Below are 12,500 nucleotides of genomic sequence, written 5' to 3' on the forward strand. Positions count from 1 at the left end.
CGGGCAGTTGTCAGGATGGCATTATCAATAATGTACTAGACTCGCTACGTTCAAAACCACATAGACCTTACTACAAAAAGCGAGAGAGCGATGGATAACAACTGGGTTTAGAAAATGTGTTCTAAATAGAGCTCTGAGTTATTACAGCGGTTGTTCAAGCGTCAATACGAGACATTTTCCAACAAAGTACAGGTATGTTGACATTATAGAGTCGTCTGCATCATATGCACTGCACAGTCGTTTGCATCATATACACCCATACATCTATATCTCAGAGTTTAGTTCAAGATATCGAAAGTCCTCGATCAAAATCTCAGCAATATATTTGCGTAGTTCTGATTAGAATGATTCTTAATTGATGTTGTGGTACCCCCCCCCCCCCCGTAATAATCTGCATCGAGTGAAAACGCTAGAGCACTAGGAAAGAATAAAACTTTTTTCCTGTTGTGTATAACATGGATATATATCCCTATTTCATTCTATGATTTTGAACGTTTTACGGTTTCATTTAGAAATTAATCTAAATTATTTCATAAAGATATTTCTATAAAATGAAAACAGAACTTTTTACTGACACCAATCATATTAGAGACATATGGAAGTCCCACGAGTCAGTTTTGTTTCCACTATGTAGCTGCAGTAATTTATAATATTATAGTATATACATTTGGTATGTAAACCTGCATACAGAAACAGATCCAGAAATTCGTTGGGGGGGGGGGGGGGGGGGGGCTTTAAACCCGCGACTGGCATCTAAGATTTTTTATTTATTTATCTGAATTTCAGCTGAATTATCTATCTTATGAATTTTGGTTTATCTGAATTGATAGAACATGTTATATGAAATATTGACAAGTCCAGATAGTCAATTTGCATTTTAGTGTGCATAATCTACATGTTTTGTGTGACAATGACTACAATGTTAATTTGTTAATCTTTTAGATATAAAAGGGCAAACAACATAGCTGGATAAAGCATCCTAAGTCTGCACCTCGTAAAGCTATGACAATGAGAGAAATGTATTCACCCAGGCAATCAGAATATAGGTAACTCACCAGAGCTCTTTATACAATATATGCTCGTCAAGCTATCAATATTAAATGATATTCATTCTGTAATGAATACTTGTATACATGTAAATTCAGGTGATCCCAAAATATAAAGGTTCACCAAAAATGAATGCATCTCCAGACAATATAGAAATTTTAAAAATGTCCTTTACCTGCAACAGCAAAGGATGCCTGTGCAAACATATGGGGATTTTTTACTAGATAAATGCAGATATCATTATAAAGTTTTTCTTTACAAATTCTATCAAACAGCGGTATAAGTAAATAAATTTTATTATGCTATAAGAAAATGTTGAATGTCCAAATAAGAATTATCAAGCATTGGTATTTTAATGAAAAAATATATAGACATAGTGGATGTCAGTCTTTTTGATTTTTTGGGGGTAAAATTTTCAGAGTGCAACCCGGAAGGTGCGCTGCAGCCCAAAGAGAGTCATGGTTATTGGCATCAAGTTCTCCATCAGCTTTACCTCACAGGCACCACTTGTGATTTCATAGTTTGAACACCAATGAACATGGAAGTGATTCTCATCCTTCGAGATGAATTATGGGAATTATACTTGACATACATGATTGAGCCTTTGTGCCTTCTCTGCAATAACCAACTAGACAGACTTGTGAAAATTCAAATGTCTTCCATTAGTTTTATTTTGTTTTTGCTACAAATGATCAGTGTGAAGATGTGCATGAATCACCATTGTAACAATTTCTTTGACTAGCAACCTTAAATAAATGTTCACTTTATCATTTACTTGAATGCATTTAATACAACTTGACAATCCAGAATAATGTGAGTAAGAAGTTGTACATTTATAGTATCTAAGTCCAAAGGTAAGATTTAATTAATTGTGAAATTCATATCAGCTATTTCCTTCAGTAGAGGATTTGCAAATGTACAAGAGTCACACAGAGTTGAAAATCTTAGTGGACAGATATATATGTCTGTATTGTGAAGGTATATGATTTAGAATATGGATGTTTTTAATTAAATTCAATTGCACACTCCACATGAATTTGACTCTTCCTGGTCTTGTAACAGCTGTGCTTCATTGGTCACTGGTATGAACCCTTGTACCGCCCATCCTAGAAGTTGTTAAAATGGGCCCATTCTCTTCATAACAGCCACCAACACATTGATACTTCTGACGGTAATGATGTATATAACAGCATCTGTAACAAGCATAGACATCAAGTGAATATCATTAAAAGTATTGCAGGTGTGGATCAAGATAATTTGCAAAGGAGGGTGGGGGGGGGGGGCAAGTGTAATTCATATTATCCCCCTAAAAGAGGTATGTGTGTAAATTAAAATTATCATAATTGCAACCCAAATCCCCATATTTGTTACATATGAACTACCAAATGGGGGATGACACCACCACCACCCCCTCTTGTCCCACCACTGCATTATTAAACAGTATTACTGTAAATAAACATCTTCTATCAAAATTTTCATTTTCAAGAAGAATTCAAACGCCACAATCTAAATTGAATTAATTTAAGATCTGAATGTATGGGTGAATGTTTACTATTTCTTTGTTGCCACAAAAGGCATAGTGGTTTACAAACACATATGCAGAAATGAAGTACATGTGTATCAAAAACTTTTTCTAGGTCCTGTATTATGTTTCTTAATGTAAATATTGTAAAAACATGTTATTTCAGTGATCCCAATCGTCTTTGAAGATTTTTTGTTTCCAAATTGGTACCATTTTCCGTGAGGGTCACAATAAAAACATAAGCAATATCATTATTAATTAAAACATAATGAAAATGAGCCACTGCCCCCCCCCCCCCCCCCCCCCCCCCCCCCCCCCCCAGCTATCAGCATCCCATAAAAATGTGTTATTACAAGTTTATATGATCAACTATTAATCAGGGAGGTTGACAAAACATGGTACAAATAGATACCTGCATATATTTACTTTACCCAGCTAATTGTTTTATCCCCCCCCCCACCGACCCTTTTGCATTCAGTCTGTCTCCTTTATCAAAAGTAACATACTGCATAATTGTGTCATGTAATGTTAGTTCTAACTCATCAAAAACTAAACCCTTCAACTTGACAGCTGTTTATTATCGAAAATATTCAGTAAAATATGTTTTAGATCAATCACCCGGTCGTGGGTAGAGCTCACTGCTTCTGAGTTCTCAATCGGCGATTTAACTGTAAAAATATATGTATTATGACTTGTTTACCTGCATCTATAAATCCACTTCTTCCTCTCTTTGCATAAGTAGGGAATCTATATAGGCTGTAGGTTCATTTTAACGCTGTCATCTGAGCATAACCAAAGCAAAACAAAGTGACATTTTTCGACAGCTGCCCGGAAGTAGTAAATCGAAAGTGAAAGTAAACGAGACTTTCCGACCCTATAGGGCTCGATGATTAATAACAATCGCTGACGCATGTGCCCATGCAGCGTCGTAATGGTAACTGTAATCAAAATTTAAATATCCCACCGTAACAATTAAAAAGGGGATTTCTCATTTCCCCATTCGCACTTTGTAACACAAGTGCAAATAGATTTCATTGATTATTGTTAAAACCCAAGCAGTTCACTGAATTCAAACCGAAAGTAAAAAAACAAACTACGACAGCGTATTCATGCCATATGAAAAGAAAATGAAAAGATTGAAAATCGCCAAGTGTGTGACAATTACAAGATATATAATAGTATAAGATTTTTTTACTGATGTGAGATATTGTTTTATACTATTTTGTTTTACGTATACGTATAGAATAAAATAATTTTTAAAAAAAGAAAGATGTTTGGCAAATCTGGGATTTGAACCAGGGTCATTGTGGTGTGGAATTGTTGGCCTTGTGCATCAGTTGTATTGCTATTAATAGTTTTTCTTCTTCACACTCTTGTGATTTATAATCTTAGATAAAGAAATTAATTTTGTTTATATTTTAAAATATAGTATTTATGTATTTTGCATCTTTTACAAGTGTAAAATTTAGAAGCTTTTGAATTTGTCAGCTTTCGATATTATTTTTCGCGCGTTGACACCACCATTTCTGAAGAAGACAAAGTTCATGACAGAAGCATTATTATTATTTCCTGTGTTGATTGAAAGTTATCTGAAACTTTTTACTGTAAGGACCGATTCAAACTCAAGATGAATATGATGTTTGTAGTGTGTGTATGATTTATTATAAAGATATGATAAATAAACATTTCTAATGTGAAATTGGATTATTTAGCAGAAATATTGTGATATTCTGCAAACTATAGGTAAATTACACTTATTACGATAATGATATTACTGGTTACAGACACCTGTCAGTAGCCTGTTATCTGTCGTTCAGACACATCCATACCATAACCCTATTTAAAGTTGGTTTAGTGACCAGAGAGCATGATATCGATCTTACATGCATATTATTTTACTTCATTTACTATATGAGTAACGAACCTTCATTTTAAATATTTTTGCAAGATTGTGTATGAATTATATATTTAAAATGTGAATAGAGCAACACATACATTGTTTATTCAGAACTGTTAAAAGTAAATGGAAAGTCCATAATATGTTATAATAAGTTCAGATCATGGTGTTAACTGAGAAGTAATTATGAACCGAAGAGTATGAATAATCAGATTTCTTTTTTAATTCATGTTTAAGTAAACCATTATTTTTCCAAATTGCTATAGACACAATTAAATTCTTCACATTTTGACCTATTTTAGAGGGCATGTCAATTTTGTTTTGTTTTGATCTTTTGTTTTTCTTTGCATGAAGGCACATATGATTTTATTTGAGCAAAAATGTTAATTGAAAAGTTACCATTTCAGTCATTTCGATGTACAAATATATGTCATAAGAAATGTTCGACATGTCCTTTGATGCTGAATAAACAAGAAATGTTTTATAAATATGTGTCCTTCCTCGTATGACAATTGATTTTGAAACAGTTCAACTTTCGATTTAGAATGTCTGTAATGATAGTAATCTACTAGTCCGGGTCAGCCGCAATACTAAGTTTGATCTCTATCAGGCAAAGGGCTGTTCTCAAGATATTGGGCACACATTTCCAAATAACCAGTAATATGGGTCATGACCTTTGACCTTATGATTTGAAATTTACTCTTCATGAAATGAAGACAAAGAATAACATGTACAAAATATGATACTGATATGCTGCCGGGGTTTAAAGCCTATACGGACTAGAATATTGCGGAAGAAATTAATGTTTAAACAGTTTGACTAAGGCGGAATCTTAATCAATATGAGGGGGTGAAATCTTCTGATCACCATTCCTTCTGATACAGATGATTAGAATTATCAACTGATAAAATAAAATTTTACAAATTATTAAGTAAATCATACGTATTGTATGTATACTTCTCAATTGTAATTTTGAATTTAAAAGCTCACATTGAAAAAAATGATAATGATGGAATTTTATTAGCCTTGGACCATACAATTGAGAAAAATAAAATCCCTCTTATCAATGTTTATGGGCCAAATGCTGATAAGCCATGTTTTTATGAAGAGGTCCGAGATATCTTTCTAGAATTTGATAATGATTATTATATACTCTGTGGAGATTTAGATCTTTCACTAAACCCTTCAGTTGATACTTATAATTATTCAAATATCAATAATCCTAAAGCAAGGGGAAAATTATTAGAAGTCATGGATGATGCAATTAGTTGACTATTACAGAACCATGAATCCGGAGAGTAAAGTGTATACATGGATAAAAAATCCTTTGAAACAAGGTCGCCTGGATTATATTTTAATTTCAGAATTGAAGATCTATCAAACATAGTAGAAAATATTTATATCAAGCCAAGATAGAGATCAGATCACTCTATTGTAGTCACAGAATTGAAATTCAACCCATTTATTAGAGGACGTCCATGGTCTCTGGAAGTTCAACAGTAGTTTATTATATGATACAGTATATACATGTATCAGAAAAGTTAAGCAAGCAATACAAGATGTTAAAGACTAGTATTCTAAAAATACAGCAAATCCTGAGGATGAGTGAGCTCTTGAAGGTATTGATGACAGCACATTTCTCCACATTTCTTAAAGTTCTTTTAATGGAAATAAGAGGAGTAACAATCTCATACTCTTCTCACCAAAAAAAAAAAAAAAAAAAAAAAAAAAAAAAAAAAGCAAAAAGAAAAGTTGGAAAAATCACTATATGATGAAATAGATTGTCTAGAGTCAGAAGATGATATAAATATATACATTCTTAATGAAAAATAAATGTTCTCTAGAAAAACTAAGAAAAGACAAAATGCAAGGTCACCTTATAAGATCACTTGCGAGATGGGTTGAAGAAGGAGAAAAACCTACAAAATATTTTTGCAACTTAGAATCGCGCAATTTTATTGATAAAACAATAAAGAGGGTCAGTACTGAAGAAAACAAAATTATTTATGACCAATTCGAAATTCTGAAGCAAGTTAAATCTTTTTATGAGACATTATATGCAAATAAAGATTCAGAAATAATTGATATTGACCTCAATAAAATTATAGACACACCTGATAAAATTTTAGATGAAAATGCATCTAACTCTCTGGAAGGTATTTTTCTAGAATGTGTAATTTTGAAAGTCTTAAAAGATATGAAAAATGATAAGTCTGGTAGTAATGGGTTTATAGCAGAGTTTTTAAAAATTATTTTGGATTGATTTAAAATATTACGTAATAAGAACAATTAATTGTATTTTCACCAAAAAAGAGCTACCTATTTCGCAAAGACTTGGCATTATTTCATGTTTACGAAATAGTGAAAAGGCAAGACAATATTTAGAAAATTGACGGCCTATTACTTTACTAAATGTCTTTTATAAACTTATTTCTGGTTGTCTGAGCTATAGATTGAAAAGAATATTATATTCAATTATTTCAAATACACAATCTAGATTTATGAAAGGAAGAAATAGTGGTGAAAATACTAGATTTATCTATGATCTAATGGCATATACAGAATTTAAGAATATACCTGGATTACTAGTGTTGATATATAGATTTTGAAAAAGAATTTGACTCAATATCTTGGTTATTTATCTACAAAGTTCTAGAGTACTTTCGATTTGGAAAAAAATATTGAGTGGATTAACATTTTGAATACTAATTTCAAAGCATCTTACAATGTGGTTATTTATCAGAACAAATCAATATTGAAAGAGGCTGCAAACAGGGGGACACAGTTGCTCCATATCTGTTTCTCCTCTGCGCTGCGATTTTGGCAATTCTTATAAAACAAAACAGAAATATTAAAGGCATATTTTTTTCAATGACAAATAACACAGAATATCCCAATATGCTGATGAGACTTCTCTCTCCCTTGGTGGCTCACCGAATTCTTTATTTGCCGCTCTTGATACTTTAGACTTCTTTTCTAAATTTTCTGGTCTAAGAATAAATAGTTCAAAAACAAAAATTGTTTTCCCGGCAAGGTAAATATCAAAATCATTAAAAAAAAAAAAAAAAAGCCAGGAAAACGTAAGATATTTCGGACTAATGATTTAGGTGTGCAAGATATTTTCAGTTTGTTTTAAAACTACATCTGATTCTTCAGTGCAGTGACCGCAGTATAGAATCCTTCATCGATTACTCCATGTTAACTATCATCTTTAAAAAATGAATATCAAAACCACTGATATCTGCAATTTCTGCAATAGTAAGGCAGAAATTATTTTGCATACTTTTGTCATGTGTGATAAAAATAACTCCACTTTGTGGAGAGACTTTAGTTTGCATATTTACAGAACAACCTCTAATAGAATTGGTTTTAATGCTATTTTATCATTTAATTAAAGTGAATTTCCACTAATTAAGAACAAGAGAGTAGAAAACTTTATTATATTATATGCTAAGCAGTATATTTTCTCATGCTTATGTAAAAATAACATTCTAACCGTATGTGGATTAATTTCACATTTAAGAACAAAATGCTAAATTGAAAGGCACATATCAATACATAGTTGTAAACTGTCCGACTTTGAAATTCAATGGACAAACTGGAAAAACATTTTTGAACCACGAATGTAAAATTTTGAAATTATTTTATATAAATATATATTTGTACACTGTATATTACTTTTTTAAGACTTGAAATACGAAGACTCACTATCAAGAGGATATATACAATATCAATAAAACCTGTACGTTACCTATACTGAAATTTTATGCATGTAGAACTATTTGTGTGTGAATATGTTTAAATGGGTGGTAAATGTGAAATTCCATTGGTATTATACCAAGTTATTTTAAAATATTATATGCATATATGTTTCAATGGGAAAATGCAAATAAAAAAAAAAGTAAATTCGGCCTATACGAAAATATGCTGAAGTGACCCCAATAAGCTACCGTAAGCCTAGTCACTCGAAATGGTCGTACTTGTCAAGGTATGTTATTTCTCATCACACAAATATGAACACTATGTATAGAATTGTTTACAGCATTTCTGTTTTAAAAAACCAGGAAAATTAGGTCATACGTACATGTACCAGACGATCGATCTAAGGATAGGATCCAGGTTGGCGCGTAACCACGTAATTATAGGACGGTATTTGTAAACACTTGATGTATATATAGAGTTACTAGAGTATGACGGCGAGAGGAGTGTGGCGGATTTCCTCGTTACTTTCTGATGTACCTGTAGCTATGTAATATATTTCTAATAAAAACAAGAGGCCCACCTGTAGGTCTTATAGGTCACATGCGTATTAGTGAGAAGTATCACTAGTCCCAAGGGCTATAAAATCCTGTTCTGCATATCTAAGCTAAATTCTAATATTTAGCCGCACAGTGTAAAACAAAATTTGCAAGGCTTTATCTACAAAATATAAAATATGTAACATTAACACAAGGGATAAGAAATTCACAATTTTTGGTATATTCTTCTTTGCTTTTTAAGCGCTGGGCGCATGCGCCAGCGATTATTAGGAGGGTAGACAAAGGTCTCCCAATCAACGGCACCCCTCGGCAAATTTTTGAAGTAGCCTATGTAGAACAAATACCGGTAGTGTAAGGAACAATAACATTGACATTGTTCTTCTTAGACTGACAAAATACCAACGCAGTGTCATATATTACTAGAAATATTATTGTGCTGCAATAGCAAGTAAACATTGTGTGACACGTTTTAAAATGCGTAGCGTAGGATATAAAAACCGCTTGGGTTGGAAGAGATCGCGCGGTTTGGAAGTTTGTAAACAATCATCGGTTGTTGCTAAAACGCGGAATGAAAAATGGAACGGAACGTAAAATACTGTATGCATTTTGATATTATGTGGTTATCAGTATTTTGTAAAATCAGAAGGCTTATTGTATTATGAACAAGGGCAGCAAAAATTTCAGTGAAAACGGGAATTCATCCTCATGTTCGATCGTTTCATATACTTCATAAGTTATACATATACACTTACATGGTGTGTGCATGTACATATTTTAAAATTGTAATACATATTGTAACTTACTATTTAAGCAAGCGCTTGTGGATTGGATACAACCCTTTTCTTCATCTTCACAAGTCAAGGATCATTGATTGGTTACCTTGCACTAACCAATAACCCTTGACTTGTGAAGATGCCCTTTTCCCGGATTTGCCATTTTCTGACACCCTCCCCCCCACCGATTGTGACAGTATGTTGTTTCACAAATATAAAAAATGAAAAAGAAATAACCTTTCAAATCTTATTACTTCTCTGGTAGTCACCTTTAGAAATGATCTTATAAGCCTGTCCAATTAATACGAGGTTTTCATCCTCCAAAAGATAAAATTGCAATTGCAACCTTTCTTTCTGTTCTTCAGCTGTTTCTTTTGATCTCGATCTCTCTTCTTATGAAAATGGAATCGCCATTTGATAACCCATTCTCTCCATTTTCTGCCCCAATCGTAACTACTCGGTCATTTCCGCGAACGAAAAATAACCTCGTAAACAGATAGAAAGAATCCTTCTTAAATTGTTCGCCGGAAGTTACGGCGCATATAGTGCACAGCAATATAGAGGGTCAACTAGTACTTGCTATCCAAAAATTAAGTGTACAGTTGTATTTATATCAGGCTTTTTTTCAAAAACTGTTTGTAACTGTTCTTTACATGTAACTTTCCGATACTTGTGTACGCTCAGCTTTTCCACAGAAGAAATTAATTGGTTTATAACAGTTTTTGGCTTTAACTGTGAAGGTGGGGTTTCAGCCGATCGATTTGTGGATCGGCGATCCAGAATTCACAATACTAGTCAAAATATTTTTTCGAATATCAGACACTTTATGAAGCAATGACAGCAAACACACATGGGATTTGCTCATTCTCTCACCAGAGGGCGCGTTACGCAAGCTTCACTTACACCTCTGTCAACGCTTGGAATCACGTGACAATAAAATCACATGATATAAACAATCATTCTCGGTTTCCTTTTCTTTTAAAAGTTCAGGCAACGGGTGATACATCAGGCTCTTTTCATAGCCCACTGACACTTTAATAAGTACATATTTACCATTTAGCTGTTTGTCTCTTATTTTACTAGTTTTATCGTATTTTTACAGCCTTTCTTACTTTTGATTCCATGTTTACATTTAAATCTCCACCACATGTATGTCCTACATTCATACGCATATTACGAAGTAGTTCCAAATTTATGATAAGAAAATGGCGATTTTAAACAATTTACAGTAAGCATCAATTTAATTGCACCAAAAACATATCATGATATGACTAAATATTTAGTCCAAAACATAGATGTTGGATAATAGAAACTTTTACAAGATTTCTGTAAAAAGCCGTTGACAGAGGTGTAGTGCGAGAAGCGCACGGGACTCTGGGTAGATAATGGGGAGCTGCTGTTTTTTTTGTTTTTTGTTTTGGTTACGTCACGTGTTTTTAAGGAAATCTCCGAATTCGTCCGCCGTCTAAATCCGAGGAATTTTTTAAAAGGCCGAGGGTGTTCCGATTGTTTTCTGTCCATATATATTGCTGTCATAGTGCTGCAATTACAATATTCTTGTGAAACATTTTCTAACTTTTAAAGAAATATTTACCTATGCTTAATCAATCTATGGTGCAGAATATTTTAAGAAGAAATGTTTTACCGCTTGTAAAGAAATTAATGTATTTGCCCGATTTAAAAAAAAAAGTATCTTAGCTACAAATATTATTTTAAATCCCCATTAATCTGGTGTAAAAAAAATCATTGGTTGCCTTTTTAAGGATTGAATTAACGGTTTACAATATAGTCTTGCAATCCAGCGTTGACAGAGGTATTAACGAGCAGCTACATATGTACATACATAATGTGTTTTACACCCCCACCCCCAAAGAAAAGAACAAAAATAAGAAGCCAAAAAAAGTCGATCCGATCCATTAACGGACTACTGACATTTGTTAATACTAGTAATTTCGTGATTTGAGTAATTTGGAAATTTGTTCAAATGAATACCGACTGGTAACTGTGTCATATTTTTTTCAAAAATGAGAATGTTAGATATTAAATCGAGAAAACTTTCTTAAAAATATATAACCATGCATCGTCGGAAACCCATGGCTGATTACGCTTCGTTCCTCTCTCCATCATCCATGGTTCCATTCATTCCTACTCACTCGTTCGCATGAATAATTAATGAGGCAATCTGATTGGGCGCTCATGGTATACCCAGAGCGAATTTGTCCAATCAACGAGACGCTTTCAGTTCAATTTCGGTATACAATTGATGTGATAGCAAAATAATGTTAATGCTACCTTTAAAAACAGAAAAGTTCCGTTACTATAACGATTACTTTGATTGGACAATATTTTTAAATATTTATTCATGAGAATGAGCGAGTAGGAATGAATTGACCCACGAGTGATGGAGAGAGGTACGAAGCGTAATCAACCGTGAGTTTCCGACGATAACCATGTAGATCTACATGCACATAAATATGTATACAACACGATGTTTCAAATTTTTCTTTTGAAAAATCAGACTTCGCTGCATTTGTCATTTCTATTGATCCATTTTGACTCGCGAAATTTTATGAAGACAGAAAAGATCATCATCCTTTTGCCCCTTGATGACTGTGCTTTTGAAACACGTCGGCTGTCCTTGAAACGAGGACAATTCAAAATTTAACTACCCAGATCTCCATTCTTTACTGAAAACCGATTGAAGCATGATGTGGAGAATAACTGTAATTAGTATTTTATTATATACGTGCTAAATATTCCTCATTAAAACGTAGAAATACTAGGTAGTGTATTTTTTTTTTATACCGCATTTGTTTAATTGTAATTCATTTTTTTAATACAGTGGTATTTGATGCTCACAATGCTTTTGGTTTGAAAAGTTTCGAATCATATAGAATGCGCTAATTGCTGAGTGTATGCACTCTATATTTATCAGTGTTGTGGCACAGGAAATTTTAATACATTGTGTAAAATAATTGAATATTATATTATATCTTCATTGA

General features: G+C 32.9%; 1 protein-coding gene and 1 long non-coding RNA gene across 3 annotated transcripts in view; one reads left to right on the forward strand and one right to left on the reverse strand.

The window, feature by feature from the left end:
* The window catches only part of LOC125675199 (uncharacterized), a 100,573-nt gene that overhangs the window by 71,479 nt on the left and 16,594 nt on the right, over positions 1-12,500 (forward strand). The window contains exon 1 of one of the 2 annotated variants that reach the window (XM_056158243.1): positions 8,407-8,454. The exons of the other annotated variant lie outside the window; for it this stretch is intronic. The gene's annotated coding sequence lies outside the window, so the exon portion shown is untranslated. Of the gene's footprint in view, positions 1-8,406; positions 8,455-12,500 lie in introns of those variants that run through there. 2 annotated transcript variants of the gene reach the window in all.
* LOC125651077 (uncharacterized) lies at positions 1,689-3,669 on the reverse strand. Its single transcript, XR_007361225.2, has 2 exons — positions 3,270-3,669; positions 1,689-2,240 (listed from the first exon to the last, which is right to left on the reverse strand). It is a non-coding gene; the product is annotated as an uncharacterized LOC125651077 (long non-coding RNA).

Source organism: Ostrea edulis, chromosome 3 (assembly GCF_947568905.1).
Source record: "Ostrea edulis chromosome 3, xbOstEdul1.1, whole genome shotgun sequence".
Classification (NCBI taxonomy): domain Eukaryota; kingdom Metazoa; phylum Mollusca; class Bivalvia; order Ostreida; family Ostreidae; genus Ostrea; species Ostrea edulis.